The following is a 16,963-nucleotide window of genomic DNA, read 5'->3' as shown; positions in this document are numbered from 1 at the left end:
CTGATTTGTGCTTTCTCTCTCTCTCTCTCTCTCTCTCTCTCTCTCTCAAAATAAATAAAGTTAAAAAAAAAAAAGTACTCAGTAAGGATGGCTGATGCTATTCTTCCCCTCCTTCCCATGCACTGCCCTGCCCCCATACTGGTTTGCTCTCCCCCAGAACCCTGCTCTCCACCCCCATACCACTTCTCACACTGTCAAGGGACGGTCCGATTCCTTGTCTGCCACCCTCACAAGCCTTGTCACTGTGAAGTCTCTCCTCTTGGCACATAGTGGGGACTTTGTGAAAATGTGTTGAATCAGGGAACAAAGAGCTTTATCAACAGAGGTTAGAAGTCTGGTCTGAGCTAAGGCTGGAATGTGCTTGGGTTATTGGGAGAACAGTGAATCAACCTGTTTGGGTGGAGTGGAGGGTGTGTGGGAGAGAACAGTGAAAGACAGATGAGGACCAATTGTGGGACATCTTATATGTCCACGTGGCAGATTGGGGATCAGGGCTTTATGCTGCAGGTACAGGGAGACACGGAGTGGTTTGGAACAGGGAGCTGACAGGGAAATGCTGGAGGAACTTGAGCCTGGGTTACTGTGGGATGATGGGGCTGGCGAGAGTTTAGGCAAGACATGATGCTGACCATTCTCGGAGTGGAAATATACAAGCAAAGATACAGTTAAAAAAAAAAAAAAATAATGTGTCTACTTCCCATTAAAGAGTATTTTAGCCACTGATAGGACAGTGACTTTTATAATTTAAAATACAAACAAGTTTCATTCAGGCCATAACAGAATGACCTCAGTCTCTGAGTGGGATTGATCTGCAACTCTGATCTTTGACTCCTAAGGATGTAACCCTTGTAAACAAGGTCTGTTCTCCATATTTGGATGGGAGACTCTCCAGGGTCTGGACAAACAGGGATGGCAGTGAAGAGTGAGCTCCTATCTTTTGTCCATCAGGAAACTCCTGACAAAGAGGTTTTTCTGGAGGGAATGTGTGTGTGTGTGTGTGTGTGTGTGTGTGTACGCACACAGGCGCCTATGCTGTGGGTGTGGCTTCCCTCGTCCTTCAGATCTTATCTGGAGCAAAACACTGTCCAGTTGCTCCTGATCCTAAACTCTGTTAAGAGAGTCTCAGGGGGTCAGTAAACCTGGGCTTGAAAAATACCCCAGGTCCACACTCCTGGGAGAAGAGGGGAGAAGGACGGGGCGGGTTTCAACAAACCCGCTGGCCTGCAGGCAAAGAGCTCATGGAAAAATGACTATTCTAAGAAAGCTCGGGCGTGCCAGCTTTTAAATTTTTCCCAGGATGAATTAATTTGGCAACCATGACTATGCTTGTTGGCAAACAGAAGGGGAATAGAAAATGAATGGTAAAGGAAGAGGTAGAGGAAGAAAGGCGTGTCGGGCAGGGAGCTTGCCTGGAAAGCACAGAGGGAAAGGGCAGCTGAGTGGAGTCTTCAACCTTGCAGATGGTGTTCGGCCAAGGGACACAAAGTCCGTCTTTGAGTACTTCCTTATGAAAGATCACTTTTGCTAATTTGACACAATTTAACCACTGCTATCTTGTATTGAGGGTTTTCTAAGTGGAAGGGCATTACACATTTCATGCTCATTAGAAGTCTGTGAGGGATGTGCATTCTTACCATCTCCACTTAGCTCTGAAGCCTGAGCACTTTACACGGTGAATAAATGACAGAGCTCTGAATTTGAACCCAGACAGCCTGGCTCCAGAGCTCACCAGCTTAGCCAACATCTAATCTGTCCCCTGTCCCCCATCTCCCTGTCCTTGTTCATAGTCTATTAACAAGTCCATGAGGGTTACGTACAATAGGCTTCTCTTAGATTTCAAAAGAAAAACACGTTTAGCTCTGGCAGAATCCCTAACGCATGCCAGGAGCTGGGCTTGACGCTTATTTCCTTGTACACTTCCCATCCTGGGAAGTAGCCATTACTGCATCACTTACAGATTGAGGCATTTTAGAGACAAGTAATTTGCCACAGGTTACATAGCTAATAGGTTTCAGAGCCTGGGATCCCAAACCAGATCTGTCTGTCCTGAGACTTCTTCCCATCACTTGTCCACGTGCCCTTGGAGGCATTCTCAAACTCAGATGCATTGCAGGATGGAGGTTACGCAGGTGATTTCTGAGGCTGAGAAGGTAGTTTTCCTTCTCTTTCCTTTCTCTTCCCCTCCTGCCTTCTCAACATCGCAGCACTGTGTTCCAGCCTCTTGCTACTCAAGAATGCTTCCTAGACCAGCAGCATCCACATCACCAGGGAGGGAGCTTGTTAGAGGGCAGAACTTCAAGCCCCACCCACCTGCACAAGCAGAATCTGCCTTAAAAAAAAAAAGTTTATTTATTTACTTTTGAGAGAGAGAGAGAGAGAGCATGCACAAGCGGGAGAGGAGAAGAGAGAGAGAGAGAAGGAGAAGGAGACAGAATCGGAAGCAGGCTCCAGGCTTCGAGCTGTCAGCAAAGAGCCCAACATGGGGCCTGGACCCACGAACTGTGAGATCATGACCTGAGCTGAAGTTGGATACTTAACTGACTGAACCACCCAAATGCCCTTCTTTTTTAATATTTTTATATATATTTTTATTTTTTGAGAGAGAGAGAGAAAGCATGCATGCTTGTGCACACACACACACACACACACACACACACACAAAGTGGGGGAAGAGCAGAGGGAAGAGGAAGGACAGAATCTTGAGCAGGCTCCACACCTAGCTCACAGTGTGACACGAGGCTCCATCTCACCACCGTGAGATCATGACCTGAGCCGAAATCAAGAGTTGGGAGCTTAACTGACTGAGCAACCCCGGTGCCCCTTTAATTTTTTTTTTACAGATTTTTTTCTTTTTAAGATATCTCTACACCTAGTGTAGGGTTTGAACTCACAACCCAAGATCAAAAGTTGCATGCTCTACTGACTGAGATAGCTAGGCCTCTATTGTGTAGTTTCTATCTTTTGGAGAGGGGTGTCTCAATCTACAGTATGAACCCAATTTACAAAGGATCTGGTTTCAGTAGAGGGAGTGGGGTGGGGCAGGAGTTATCAAATCATTAACCCTATTGAGTCTACCATGGACTTCTCCCTTCCAGTTTAAGAAATAAAGAAGCGGGCACCTGGGTGGCTCAGTCTGTTAAGCGTCTGGTTCTTGATTTCAGCTCAGGTCATGATCTCACGGTTCGTGAGTTTGAGCCCCAAGTTGGGCTCTGAGCTGACAATGTGTGGAGCCTGATAGGGATTCTCTTTCTCCCTCTCTCTGCCCTTCTCCTGCTCATTCTCTCTCTCTTTAAATAAACTTAAAAAAATAAAGAAACAGGGGTGCCTGGGTAGCTCAGTTGGTTGTGTCCAACTTCAGCTTGGGTCATGATCTCATAGTTCATGGGTTCAAGCCCTGAGTCGGGCTTTGTGCTGATAGCACTGCTTCAGATTCTCTGTCTTCTTCTTTCTTTGCCCCTCCCCTGCTAGTGTGCGATCTCTCTCTCTCTCTCAAAAATAAATAAACATTTAAAAAATATAAAGAAATAAATCATATTTAACTTATTTAACAAATTTATTTAACTAGCCTTATATTATAAATTAATGCGTTTCCCATTGGCTTCTCTAACTCAACCAGTTTAAATTTGAACTGCTCAGCTCCCCTGAGATATATTCCTTTTCTTGGATTTCATCTCCCTGTTGGAACTGTCACTGCCCTGCCCTCAACCTGGGCATTTCTTTTGGCTCCACCTTCCTTCTGGATCTCTCACATCAGCTACTTGTTAGGGTTTGGCCATGGTGGTTCTCACTGTTCTTCCTTCCACTACCAACTCACCTGGGCAGTGGTGTTAGTTCTCAGACTTTCTTCTGTTATCCTTCAAAATGAAACAGTAGGGTTGCCTGGTGGCTCACTGGATTAGGTGTCCAGTTTCTGCTCAGGTCATGATCTCAAGGTTTTTGAGTTCAAGCCCTACATCAGGCTCTGTGCTCACTGCATGGAGCCTGCTTAGGATTCTTTCTCTCTTTCTGCCCCTCCACAACTTGCACTTTCTATCTCTCAAAATAAATAAATAAACTTCAAAAAAGTAACAAAATGAAATAGTAAGTTTTTTACCAGGAAAAACGAGTTTATTTGGAAATTAAAATTAATTGAAAAGAAAAATTAATTCAAAGAAAATTAAAATTGATAAGAACAAGCTATGGCAAAACCATAAGCAAGTCCTTCAACAACGGAGAGGACCCCTCTTTTATTGGAGTGGGGGAGTTGGAAGTTGTTATAAACTAAAGGCCCATAGGAGTAAACCAGGAGTTCCAAGTGTAGTGGCTTCTCATTGGCTGAGCATGCCCACGTCCCATGAGCTGGGCTGTTGCTGGAGGAGGAGGAAACTTCTCTTCCTCCTGCTGCCTTCTCTTCTCGTTGGGGGTCCGCAATTGAGGGTGGTAGGCCTTCAGCTCTATGCTGACAGCGCAGAGCCTGCTTGGGATTGTCTCTATCTCTGTCTCTCTCTTTCCTCTCACCCCTCTCATACTCTCAAAAATAAACATTTAAAAAAAAATAAAGGGAGAGTCAAGAGTACACTTACCTAGATAAGCACTGAATAATATATGGAATCATTGGACCACTATATTGTACTCCTGATTATACAACTAGTAGAACACTGTATGTTAACTATACTGGAATTAAAATAAAAATAAGGGAGGGGCGCCTGGGTGGCTCAGTCGGTTAAGCGTCCGACTTCAGCTCAGGTCACGATCTTGCGGTCCGTGGGTTCGTGCCCCGCGTCGGGCTCTGGGCTGATGGCTCGGAGCCTAGAGCCTGCTTCCGATTCTGTGTCTCCCTCTCTCTCTGCCCCTCCCCCATTCATGCTCTGTCTCTCTCTGTCTCAAAAATAAATAAAGGTTAAAAAAAAAAATTAAAAAAAAATAAAAATAAAAATAAAAATAAGGGAGAGTGAGGGGGTGGGGAAGAGAAGCCAGCAGGGCTCAAGCAGGGACAGGGAAATGAAACATTACAAAAAGCTGTTAAGAAGGTTGGTTTAGGGACACCTGGGTGACTCAGTGGGTTAAGCGTCCAACTTCGGCTCAGGTCATGGCCTCCCAGTCCGTGAGTTTGAGCCCCGTGTCAGACACTGTGCTGACAGCTCAGAGCGCGGAGCCTGCTTCAGATTCTGTGTCTCCCTCTCTCTGCCCCCCCCCCCCACTTGTGCTCTGTCTCTCGTTCTCTCTCAAAAAATAAATAAGATAGATCAATAAACATTAAACAAAATAAAAAAAAAAAGAGGGTTGGTCTAACTTACAGTTAGGCCAGCTGTGCCCTCTAACTGCATGTATCAAAGTTAGGCATCTTTCTACTCTCCTCTAGAGACTGGGAACCAGAGGCCGTATCCTTTTTTTTTTTTTTTTTTTTTTTTTAATGTTTATTTATTTTTGCAAGAGAGAGCACAAGTAGGGGAGGGGCAGAGAGGGGGACAGAGGATCCGAAGTGGACTCCGCACTGACAGTAGAGAGCCAGATTCCGGGCTTGAATTCATGAACCGAACCGTGAGATCAGTACCTGAGCTGAAGTCAGATGCTTAACCCACTGAGCCACCCAGGTGCCCCAAGGCCTTATCCTTTTTGATGATTACTTTTGAAAGGAATGACTGGAGAAAGAGACTTCTGGGCTGTAGCAGAAACATACATCTCAAAGGAGGATAGACTTACAATTTGAATCTCCTTTTTTTAGTACATACTCTAAGAAAGGGAGTTATTAATTAGGTGTTAGCAGACACAAAGGGTGAATTCTCTTGGCTTGGCAAGGTTGAGTTTTTCCAGACAGAGAGGTCAAGGTGGGGGCTGGGTTGGCCCAGAGTTGAGGGCCTTGGCTGTTAGAAGCCATGTCATGGTTTGGTCAAGTGTCTTAGTGCTGGTGTTTGAATGGATTCTTTCCTGAGGAGAGTTTATGAGGTTCTCACAGTTCATTGGCAGTAAGTACATTCACACTGTTGTGCAACCGTCACCACCGTCCGTCCCCGGAGCATTTTTCATTTTGCAAAATTGAAATTCTGTCCCCATTAAACACTAACTCCCCATTCCTGCCTCCCCGGCACCCACCCTTCAGCTTTCTGTCTCTGTACACTTGTTGACTCTAGGGACACCTGGAATCATACAGTATTTGTCTTTTTGTGACTGGCTAACACTGTGTCCTCCAAGACTCATCCAGGTTGTAGCCTGTATCAGAATTTCCTTCTGTCTAAGGCTGAATCATATTTCATGCCCTCGTATGTGTATAGCACATTTTGTTTATCCACTCATCCACTGATGGACATTTAGTTTACTTCTGCCATTTTGCTTTTGTGATTGGTGTTGCTATGAACGTGGAGGTATACAAATACTGCTTCAAGACCCTGCCTTCATTTATTTTGATTATTCCCTTTTGCATCTGCAGGGCTGGCCCCCTTTTAGCTCCTTGATAAATTCTTGTCAAAAATCTTATTGAATGAATTTCTTGGCAGTGGGAATGACCATAGCACATCGGCCAAGGCACACAGTGGGGAGATTCCCAGAGGTCCAAGGTGACCACACAGTCAGTACCCTGGAGGTAACGGAGCTGGTCGCTGAGCTGAGGGGCCCAGCTGGAGAGGGAGGGCTCCTCAGCCAGGGCGCAGTCCCAGGCAGCAGCATGTTGATCCTTTGATGGTCTCTGAAACCTGTGGATACAGTGGGCCTCTGTCCACACGCTCCTTCTCTGGCTCTTTCACCTGCTTTATGTCTGAGATCCCTTATCTCCTCCTCCAAGAGGCCTTCCCGAACCACCGAAGCAGCATCCTCATGGCCACCTAACTCTCTAGCATAACACCCTATTCATAACCTTTAGAATCCTAGTATAGGTTACACTTGTTTCATTTGTTCACATGTTTATTTATTGTCTCTTCTCCATTTATGGTCTTCTCTCTGTAAGCACCATGAGGATATGGGCCTTGTCTGTCTGTATCCATGCAGTGTTTGGCACGTAGTAGGTGATGTTAAAAAAGGTAGAATATGGGGCACCTGGGGGGTTCAGTTGGTTAAGCATTCGACTCTTGATCTCAGCTCAGGTCTTGATCTCAAGATAGGGAGTTCAAGCCCCACATTGGACTCCACACTGGGCAGGAAGACTACTTAAAAAAAAAAAAAAAGTAGAACGAGTGATGATCAGTTTGTTTACATGAGGAATGTAGGCACCTCTGGATGTAGTCTAAACAGTGTTGGGGAGGAGGCAGTGACCCCAACCATGGTCGTCTAAAACCTCATTGAACTGAGGAGGGGCTTACGAAAGATCTCTAGAGCAAGCAGCTGGAGAAAGTCGTGGCAGGTGAGCAGGATTCAGGCAATCAGCTGATCTGAGGAGGTACTGGCAGTCCAGGCAGAGGACACAGCAAGGACCTGGACCCTGAAACTGAGTTCAGACACAAGACTCCATTCATTAGAAGTACCGGAAAGAGTACACAGGGCTCAGCCAAGAGGAGTCCGAAAAGAGGGCAGAGTCCTGAGACTGGGGATGGGCCTGAGAAGTGATGACAGGAGGGCCCAGGGCAGAAGGTTTGAGTAGAACCAGCCAACAAGCTCTCTGCCCTGATTTGGGCAGGTTTGGCCTAGAGCCTGAGTTGGAGATAAAGAGCCTCAGCATTATAATTACAGAGCAATGGGAACCAGAACCAGGCAGGCCATTATAGCAAGCATAGTACACACACACACACACACACACACACACACACACACACATATATGTATTTTTTTAAGCATGGTATGCTTTTAAAATGGTGTTTCATGAAATATAAAAAAACACGGACCAGAAGTGCCTGGTGGTTCAGTCAGTTAAGTGTCTGACTCTTGATTTCAGCTCAGGTCATGATCTTCCAGTTTGTGGGACCAAGCCCCGTGATGGACTCTGTGCTGACAGTGAGGAGCCTGCTTGGGATTCTCTGTCTTTCTGCTCCTCCCCTGCTTATGCACTGTCTCTCTCTCTCTCTCTCTCTCTTAAGAAAAAAAGATATTTTTTAAAAAAGGAATGAGCTGGAGGACAGAGGGAGTGGGGATTAAGTACCATTAAACAATGGGAACAGAGTTTCATATTTGCAAGATGAAGAGAGTTCTGGGAACGGATGCTGGTGTCAGTTGCACAGCAGTGCAAATCTACTTAGTTCTGGTCAATCATGCATTTAAAAATGGCTAAGGTGCTAAATTTTATGTTATATGTATTTTACAATTAAAACACAGGAAGAAAATTCTGACACAGGCTACAACATGGATGAACCTTGAAGACGTGATGCTCAGTGCACTAGGCCTGTCACAAAGAGACAAATACTCTCTGATTCCACTTACATGAGGTTCCTAGAGTAGGCAAAGGGACTGGGACTGGGGGGGAGAGGGATGGGAAGTTAGTGTTTCATGTATATAGAGTTTCAGTTTTGGAAGATGAAAAATTTCTGGAAATGGATAATGTTGATGGTTGCATAACATTGTGACTACATTAATGTCATTGAATTGTATACTAAAAAATGGCTAAAATGATCAATTTTATGTATGTATATTTTACCACAGTGGAAAAAAAAAGACAGCATACACAAAGGGAAAAGACTAGGAGAAAATATCTGTTAAGTTTTTATATCTATAGACATTTATTTATACTGACTAGAAAGGTGGAGTTTCTGGATCAGAGAATGGACTGATTATTTGCTCCCATATTGGTCTTTGAGCCAGCTCCCAACAGGCAATGCGATGAGGCCTGGATGCAGCCTGCATGTACAGGGGCTTGTAACACAGAGAAGAGCTCTACAATTACGGGTCTCAGAGCATGAGTGGATCCTGCTGGCACATCGCCCTGGTTGTGGAAGGGGGAGCCCTTTGTTCTCCAGTGTAAACAAATCCACTCTGGGAGAGGAGAGGAAGGTTTCTGGGGTTTTACAACCATTTGGAATGTCAACAACCAGCTCTGGGTTTATCACCTTTAGAAAATGAGGAGAAAATGGGTCTGGGGAGAAAGGGGGCATTCTCTGTCTTGGTAGCATGTCAATATCTGTTTCTCAGAAAGGTCTGGACAGTCCAGGAACACTGAGAAATCCAGGGAGGATTGCCTTCCAGCAATATCCATACCATATGGAGCCAAAAAGGGATTCATATACAGAATTCTTAACTAACTCCTACAACCAAAGAAGGAAAAGACAAGCAATCCTATTAAGAAATGGATAAAAGAATGTAAACTGGCAGTTTCCAGAGGAAGAATTCCAATTGGCCAGTAAACATATGAAAACCTCATGAGACTTACTGATAATTAGGGGAATTCAAATTAAAATGGGCACCAACCACATATTTAAATATTTCAAAATTAAAGACACAACACAAAGTGTTATGTTGTCAGGTTATAAAAGAACAGAAGCAGGATTCAGCTTATAGGAAATGTCCAGAATGGACAAGCAAATTTGGAGGGACAGAAGGAGATCAGCAGTTGTTTGGGGTGGGGGTGGAGAGAGGGGGAGGGGCTAGGAACAGGGGTGATGGCTAAGAGGGGCCGAAGTTCCTTCTGGGGTAACGGAAATATTCCACAATTGATTGTGGTGATTGATGTGCAACTCTGTGACTATACTTCTAAAAGCCATTGGATTATACACTTTAAATGGGGAATTGTCTGGTACACAGATTGTATCTCAAGAAGGCTGTTTTTAAAAAAGGATGGGGTTAGCACTTCCTTCCTACCAGACTACCAGAAAGTAAAAAGTTGAACTCTTCTGTGTATTGACAAAGATGTGAAGAGATAGGAGCTTGCCCCACTACTACTGGACGGGTAAGCTGGGACACCTTGGAAGAGCACATTGGCTGCCTTTGAGCAAAGTTAAAGATACACCTACTCTGTGTCCCAAGGATTCCACTCCTGGGTCGAGAATCTGGGATATATGCACAAGGAGACTTTACAAGTATAAGCATGGCAACCTCATCTGTAAGAGTGAAATTTTTTTTTTAATATGAAATTTATTGTCAAATTGCTTTCCATACAACACCCAGTGCTCATCCCAACAGGTGCCCTCCTCAATGCCCATCACCCAGAGTGCAAATTATTTTAATGCTTATGTATTTTGGGGAGAGAGAGAGAGAGCACACAAGGTGGAGAGGGGCAGAGAAAGAGGGAGACAGAGGATCTGAAGCAGGCTCTGCACTAATAGCAGAGAGCCCCATGCGGGGCTCAAACTCATGAACCACGAGATTATGACTTGAGCTGAAGTCTGACGCTCAACCAAATGAGCCACCCAGGTGCCCCAAGAGTGCAAATTTTGAGTGACTTCAATGCCCACCAACAGAAGGATGGATAAATACATTTAAATCCATGCAATGGGATACTCTACAGAAACTGAAAATGAATCAACTACGTGTATCACCATGGTTATGTAATGTCAGGTGAAAAAAAAAAACAAGTTTTCAAGATGATGCATTCAGTGGGATGCCATTTATATAAAGCCATGCAAAACAATGACATAATCTTTTTTAAAGCAGGCTCCATGCCCAGTGTGGGGCTTGAACTCAGGACCCCGAGACTGTAAGTTGCATGCCCTCCCGACTGAGCCAGCCGGGCACCCCAATAGCAGCATACTTTTATTATCAGGTAACATATGGAGTGATAGTATAAAGTTCGCACAAATGACAAATAGCAAAGTGATGATAATAGTTAGCTCTGGAAAGAGGAAGAGAAAGAGGACCAGGGAGGAGTATACAGGGAACACTGTACCTGTACCTTTGTTTCTTGCGAAAAATTTAATGTTGGTATCTGATAAAGCTGGTATGTATTTATTTGCCGTATTATCTGCACTTTTCAGAACATTTGCAATATTTGCCAGTATGAAAGAAAAAGATGAAGTTCTTTGTTGTCAGGCGGTAGGAATTTATGAAGAGAATGAAAGTCTGTACAGCAGAAGCCAGAGTTGGAGGGGCTGCTCCCTCCCTGCCCCAGCCAGCCCCCTCCTCCTAAGTGCCCCCTCTGCCATCCTCCCTGCTCAGAAGCACCTGGGGAGGTGCTGACGGGCAGTAGATGTTGCCAGGTGCACGCACGCTCTGTCCCTGTCCTGGATGCCTGGTCCGCAGGAGTGCAGGCCAGCCTCCCCCGGCTGTGATTGTGGCCTGTGCTGGGCTGGCTGTGGGTGGAAGTGTGCAGTCCAAGAAGAACTGGGACTTTGCAATATGCCTTATCATTCAGAAATTGTGCCCTGCGGCGTCACCTGCCTCTTAGTTTACAGGATGACAGACGGGAAACCTTAAGAAATGAGACTGCTTGGAGGACTCTGGCATTCCATAGGAGTTGAGAAGCCAGGAAGGGTTATCAGTGTTACTATGACAACGGTGGGGACCATGAATAACAGGGCAGAGGTGAAAGGTCATGTCAAACACTGATAGATATGTGCAGCAAAACGTTGTATGTGCCTGGACTATGTACCTAAGGTGCACCGGGTAGTTAGTTTGAAAGTAATTTTTCTGGGGCGCCTGGATGGCTCAGTCAGTTGAGTCTGGGACTCTTGATATCTGCTCAGGTCATGATCTCAGGGTGGTGGGATCAAGCCTCCTCCTTGGGCGCGAGGGGGGGGTGTTGCTGAGTGTGGAGCCTGCTTGGGATTCCCTCTCTCTCTCTCTCTCTCTCTCTCTCTCTCTCTCTCTGTCTCCCTCTGTCCCTTTCCCCTGCTCCAGCACACATACATCTCTTTCAAAATAAACATCAAAAAAAAGAGGAAAATAAATTTTCTTTCCACCCCCAAGTGACCTCTTATGAATGCTACTCTTTTTTTTTTTTTCAATCTATTGCTTTGGAATGCAGCTTAGCAAACAATTATACTTGGTACTGCTCTTTTAAAGGATCATGTCCATAAACCATGTTAAGTCTGATCAGAGAGAATGCTGTCTCTCTAGTTTGTATAAGCTTTAAAAAACACAACTTTCTCACCTCCATCCAGTGCTGCAAGGTGCTAACATTAGCATGGTTTGCAAATGAGACTCTAAAGAGTCATAATAATTAAACTCAGAATAATTAAAGACTCAGAAAAATTAAGCTCCCAGAAATCTGGTGCTAGGGGTAGGAATGCATAGGATTCACATGTTATTTTTCAGGAAGGGCATTCATTGTCTGCAAGGGGCTTTCTCTGTCTAGCTCCTTGCTACCCAAAATGTGGTCCTTGGACCAAGAAACTGAGCTCAGCCCCATCCAGACTATTGGATCGGATAGATCTCCAGGTGATTTTTCTGTACACTAAGTCTGGGAAATTCTCTGTCTTATAGCCTGAGGTAACTGCTTTCCAAGAGATTTCTGGCATCATAAGAAATAAGGTTTTCCAAAAGGAGAGACACTCCCAGGAAAGTTCAGGAAGAACAGCTTTTCTAAAAGCAATGAAAAACATAGATTCTCTGAGATGTCCTGAATTACTGGGTTATTGGAGGATTATGTTTTGTACAAAATTGTTATTCCTTTTTCCCCCACCCACTGAAAATATGAATTGATTTCTAAAACAAGGCAGGAGAGGGGATGCTGGTTAAAGATAACATGGAAGTCCTCAGTTCTTATTGGACCATCATCTTGTGTGATACTCAGTATGACCATGACCTCCACTGTGCGTTAGTTTTTCTGACTTTGAAATAGCCCAGATCATTTCCCAGGACCTGCACAAGGATTCACAAGTTAATGCTTTTAAGGACTTTGAGGTCCTTGGATGAAAGGCATGGCCAAGGCGTTGTTGGGGCCATGTTGTGAGGGCTGGGTGAACTCCTGATTCAGCAGCCTCCTTACACTTGGAGTGCAGTGTGCTCACTTTTATCTCAGTCCCTGACTTCTCCAGAGGAAAAGATTGGGGGGGGGGGGGGCCAGGTGGGTGGGGCCAGGGAGATAAAGCAGCTTCTTGTACCAGTGAGTCAGAGGAATCCTCGTTTGTGGCTGGTAGATCCATTATTCACCCAACCCAGCACTCCTACCAACAAGGCTGAGAGGAGTGTGAGTTTCTCACTTCACTTCTGTGATGGTCTCCCTGCGGTGGGGACAATTACAGAATGACATTAGTAACCAACAGGTTGCTCGTCATACAACACATAGTGATGGAGGTGTGTGAATGACCATGACTCTAAGTAATTTGTTAGGCACAAGTATTAAATAAATATTTGTATATGAGTGACTCTCACAGAATCTCCTTGGAGAAGTGATTGAAAATGGGCAGATTGCAGAGCAAAACAGATCTTAGGTGTGACCGGCTTTAGGTTTATACATAAACCTGAGCTTCCAAAGCATATTAGTTAGGAGGAAGAAGTGTGACTCCTCACCTAATACAGGAGACTTTGGCTTTACAAACGGACTCATTCATGGGCTCCCGCCTTTTCTTTCATTGTGGGAAATACAGGTAACATAATACTTACCATCTTAACCACTTTTAAGTGTGCAGTTCAGTGGCATTAAACACATTGACATTGTTGTAAAACCGTCACCACCATCCATCTCCAGACATTTATCCTACAAAATGGAAACTCTACACCCATGAAAAATAACCCCACCCCCCAGCAACCACCCTTCTACTTTCTGTCTCTATGAATTTGACTACTTTAGGTACCTCCTAAAATTGGCATCACATAGTATTCGTCCTTTTGTGACTGGCTTATTTCACTTAGCATAATGACCTCAAGGTTCATCCGTGTTGTAGCATGTGTCAGAATTTCCTTTCTTTATAAAACATTTTTTTAACGTTTATTTAATTTTGAGAGAGAGAAAAAGAGTGCAAGCAGGAGAGGGGCAGAGAGAGACACACAAAATCTGAAGCAGGCTCCAAGCTCTGAGCTGTCAGCACAGAGCCTGACATGGGGCTCAAAGTCATGAGCCATGAGATCATGACCTGAGCTGAAGTTGGACCCTTAACTGACTGAGCCACCCAGGCGCCCCTAGAATTTCCTTTCTTTTTAAAGGCTAAATAATATTGTATTCCAATGTATGTATGCACCACATTTCCTTTATCCATTCATCCGTGGATGGGCACGTGGGTTCTTTCCACCCTTTTGGGCATTGAGAATAGTGCTCTCACAAACAGGGGTACACAAATATCTCTTTGAGTCCCTGCTTTCAATTCTTTTTGGGTAAATACCCAGCAGTGGGATTGCCGTATCATCAGGTAATTCTATGTTTCATTTTTGGGAAACCACTATTGTTTTAGTTCCAGTTCCTCCATATCCTCACCAACATGTTCTTTTCTTTCCTCTCTTTTTTTAATGGGTCACCTTAATGGGTGTGCAACAAGCAGCAATATTTTTAAGCAGCAATATTTAAAAATGTGATTCTGTTTATCAAAAAACAATTTGTACCCCAAATTTAAATAACTGGATAAAAGCAGAATATAGTAAAATCTGTAGGCTATCTTGGTGATACTTTAAAGGTGGGAATGAAGTGCAGGTGCAGAAAGTGAAGTTAATTATTTGCCTCAGTTTGTGGTCAGTCTCATCTGGATTCTTGCAAGGCCCCTCTCGTATTTGTCCCCTCCCCCATCCTTGTTCCCTTTGCACGTCTGTCCCCTCCCACCACCGAGGAGGTGATGTGACTGCTGAGATATTAGCACAGGATTGTCATCGGGGGTCACGATTATCTTTGAAATTTTTGAAAATAGCTCTGTGTTAATGACCTCACTGTTCACCTGTTACTTTCCTCACTGAGCTGAGGCTTTCCTCTTCCCTCTCACTAATCCAATCGTGTGGAATTGCCTGGCGGGACACCTACAGGCTGATGAAGGCTGATTGAAGACAAGGGAAGAACCTACAGATTAAGATGAAGAACCACATTAAGATACCTCATTCTACTTGCCAGGGAACTGAGGGCTCAGATTCCTAAGAGGTGGTTCCTAAGGGGCGTCCTGAGGCTGAAGTGGGGGTGGGCGGGGCAAAGGGGAAAGGGAGGAGCTGCATATGCAAAGCACACCCCCCCACCCCTGCCCCGAGCCCACAGAGCCTGGCCTTCAGGAAGAGCCAAGAGTGGGTCAGAGACACTGAAGATTAGTGTTTCATCAGGAGAGGGGCTGTAGTGAGGAGGTAAGTAGGAGCAAAATCCTAAAAGGCCTTAAAACTATGCTTAAGTCTGCACTTTATCTTGTGAGAAATGCATAGCCATTTATTTTAAACCAGAGCATGACATGATTAGGTTTGCTTTTTCTTTTTTCTTTTTAATTTTTTTTTTAATGTTTATTTATTTTTGAGACAGAGTGTGAGCAGGAGAGGAGCAGAGAGAGGGAGACACAGAATCTGAAGCAGGCTCCAGGCTCTGGGCTGGCAGCACAGAGCCTGACGCGGGGCTTGAACCCACAAACAGTGAGATCATGACCTGAGCTGAAGTCGGCCGCTTAACTGACTGAACCACCCAAGGCGCCCATAGGTTTTCTTTTTAGAATGATCATTGGTACCCAAATGTGGAAAATAAATTGGACAAGAATGTGGGGATGTCTGTTAGGAATCTCTGCTTCATCCTGGCAAGAGATGAAACGAACATTGACAAAAGAGAGAAGAACATTCTTTCATTCCTTCACTCATTCACTAATTTGACATTCACCCAGTGTTTTTGCTGAGCATCTACTATGCGCTGGCATTGTACTGTGTTGCATGCAGGGAAGAGGATAAACTTGGCGTCTGCCTCTCCGCAAACGGAACATTCACTTGGCCACCCAGGCAGGTATGAAGGCAATCACAGTTAGCGTGTAAGTGCTCAGACGGTACATAGTATTTTTGCAGCATGTGTATCAGGAGCATGTTCTAAGGGATGTGGGGCTTCCTGAAAAACTCCTCCAAAAATGATGTCTAAGCTAAGACCCAAAGGAGGGGCAGGGGCTGGCCAGGTGAAGGAAGGGGTAGAAAGGACTCCAGGTAGATTAAAAGTGGGTGCAACCACCTGGAGACGAGAGACAGCAGAGCTTTTTGAATGAATTAGAAGGTTGGGTATGACTAGACTCCAGGAACTATTAAGGGATGAAGCTAGTGAGGTAAGCACGGACCCGATTCCAAAGGGCCTGCCAACCACATGAAGGAGGCTGTATAAGAGGAATGGGTGTTGCTGCGGGCAGGGAAGTTCAGACGGACATCTTGGAAAGATCCCAGTCTGGAGGATAACTGGACAAATAGAAAAGAGGTAGAATGGGCAGGACTTGGTGAACCATTAGAGGGGTGCCTGTGGAAGAACATGGGGACTCCCAAAGTTTCAGGCTTGGGTGTCATGAAACAGTAAGAGAAGGGCAGGATTAAAATGGAAGATGTAAGTTCCACTGGGACATGTGGATCTGGAGGGACACTCCTGTGATATTCCACCCCATGGGGCGTGCAGGACCCATGGATGGTGCAGAAGTCATGGGATGGGGGAGATCAGAGAGACGGGTCTGCGGGGTAAGAAGAGAAGAGAACCAAGGAGGCAAGTGTGGGGGGATTCCAACATTTATGGCTCAGGCAGTGGAGGACTCTGCCCAAGAGGCTGGAAGGGGGCAGCCAGGAGGATCAGGAGAGCTCAGAGGAAGGAATTGTGCCTGCCAACGAGGGAGTTTCAAGAGAGGCAGAGGGCAAGTGTGTCAACCACCTTGGAGAGGTTAGCTAAGACAAGGATGAAAAATGGTCATACAGCTTGGCAAGAAGGGGGTCTACCACAACAGGTGTGGTGGTGGGAGGTGAGAAGAGGGGCTGCTGGTCAGTGAGGGGGAGGCCAGTGCTGTCCTTGGTCGGGGAGCCACATCTCGGTCCATCAGGGGAGGTACAGTGGAAGCAGCAGGCACAAAGGCAGCAGGAGGAGGCCAGTCATCAGGAAGGGGAGACCCAGCCTAGGGGAACAGACATGTTTAAATGATTAAAGACCAGTGATTCTGGCTGGTAAGGGATGAAGAGCCACTGACCACATTCATTACTGTTGCTATTAACTTCCAGCTTTAATTATATTCCCCCAGACAGGAAGTAAGAATTCAATAGATGTCACTTAAGCACTCATCAGACATTTATT

The sequence above is a fragment of the Panthera onca genome, chromosome B2 (assembly GCF_046562875.1).
Source record: "Panthera onca isolate mPanOnc1 chromosome B2, mPanOnc1 haplotype 2, whole genome shotgun sequence".
NCBI lineage: Eukaryota > Metazoa > Chordata > Mammalia > Carnivora > Felidae > Panthera > Panthera onca.
The sequence above is the reverse complement of the archived record's forward strand: the minus strand, read 5'-3'. Positions refer to the sequence as shown.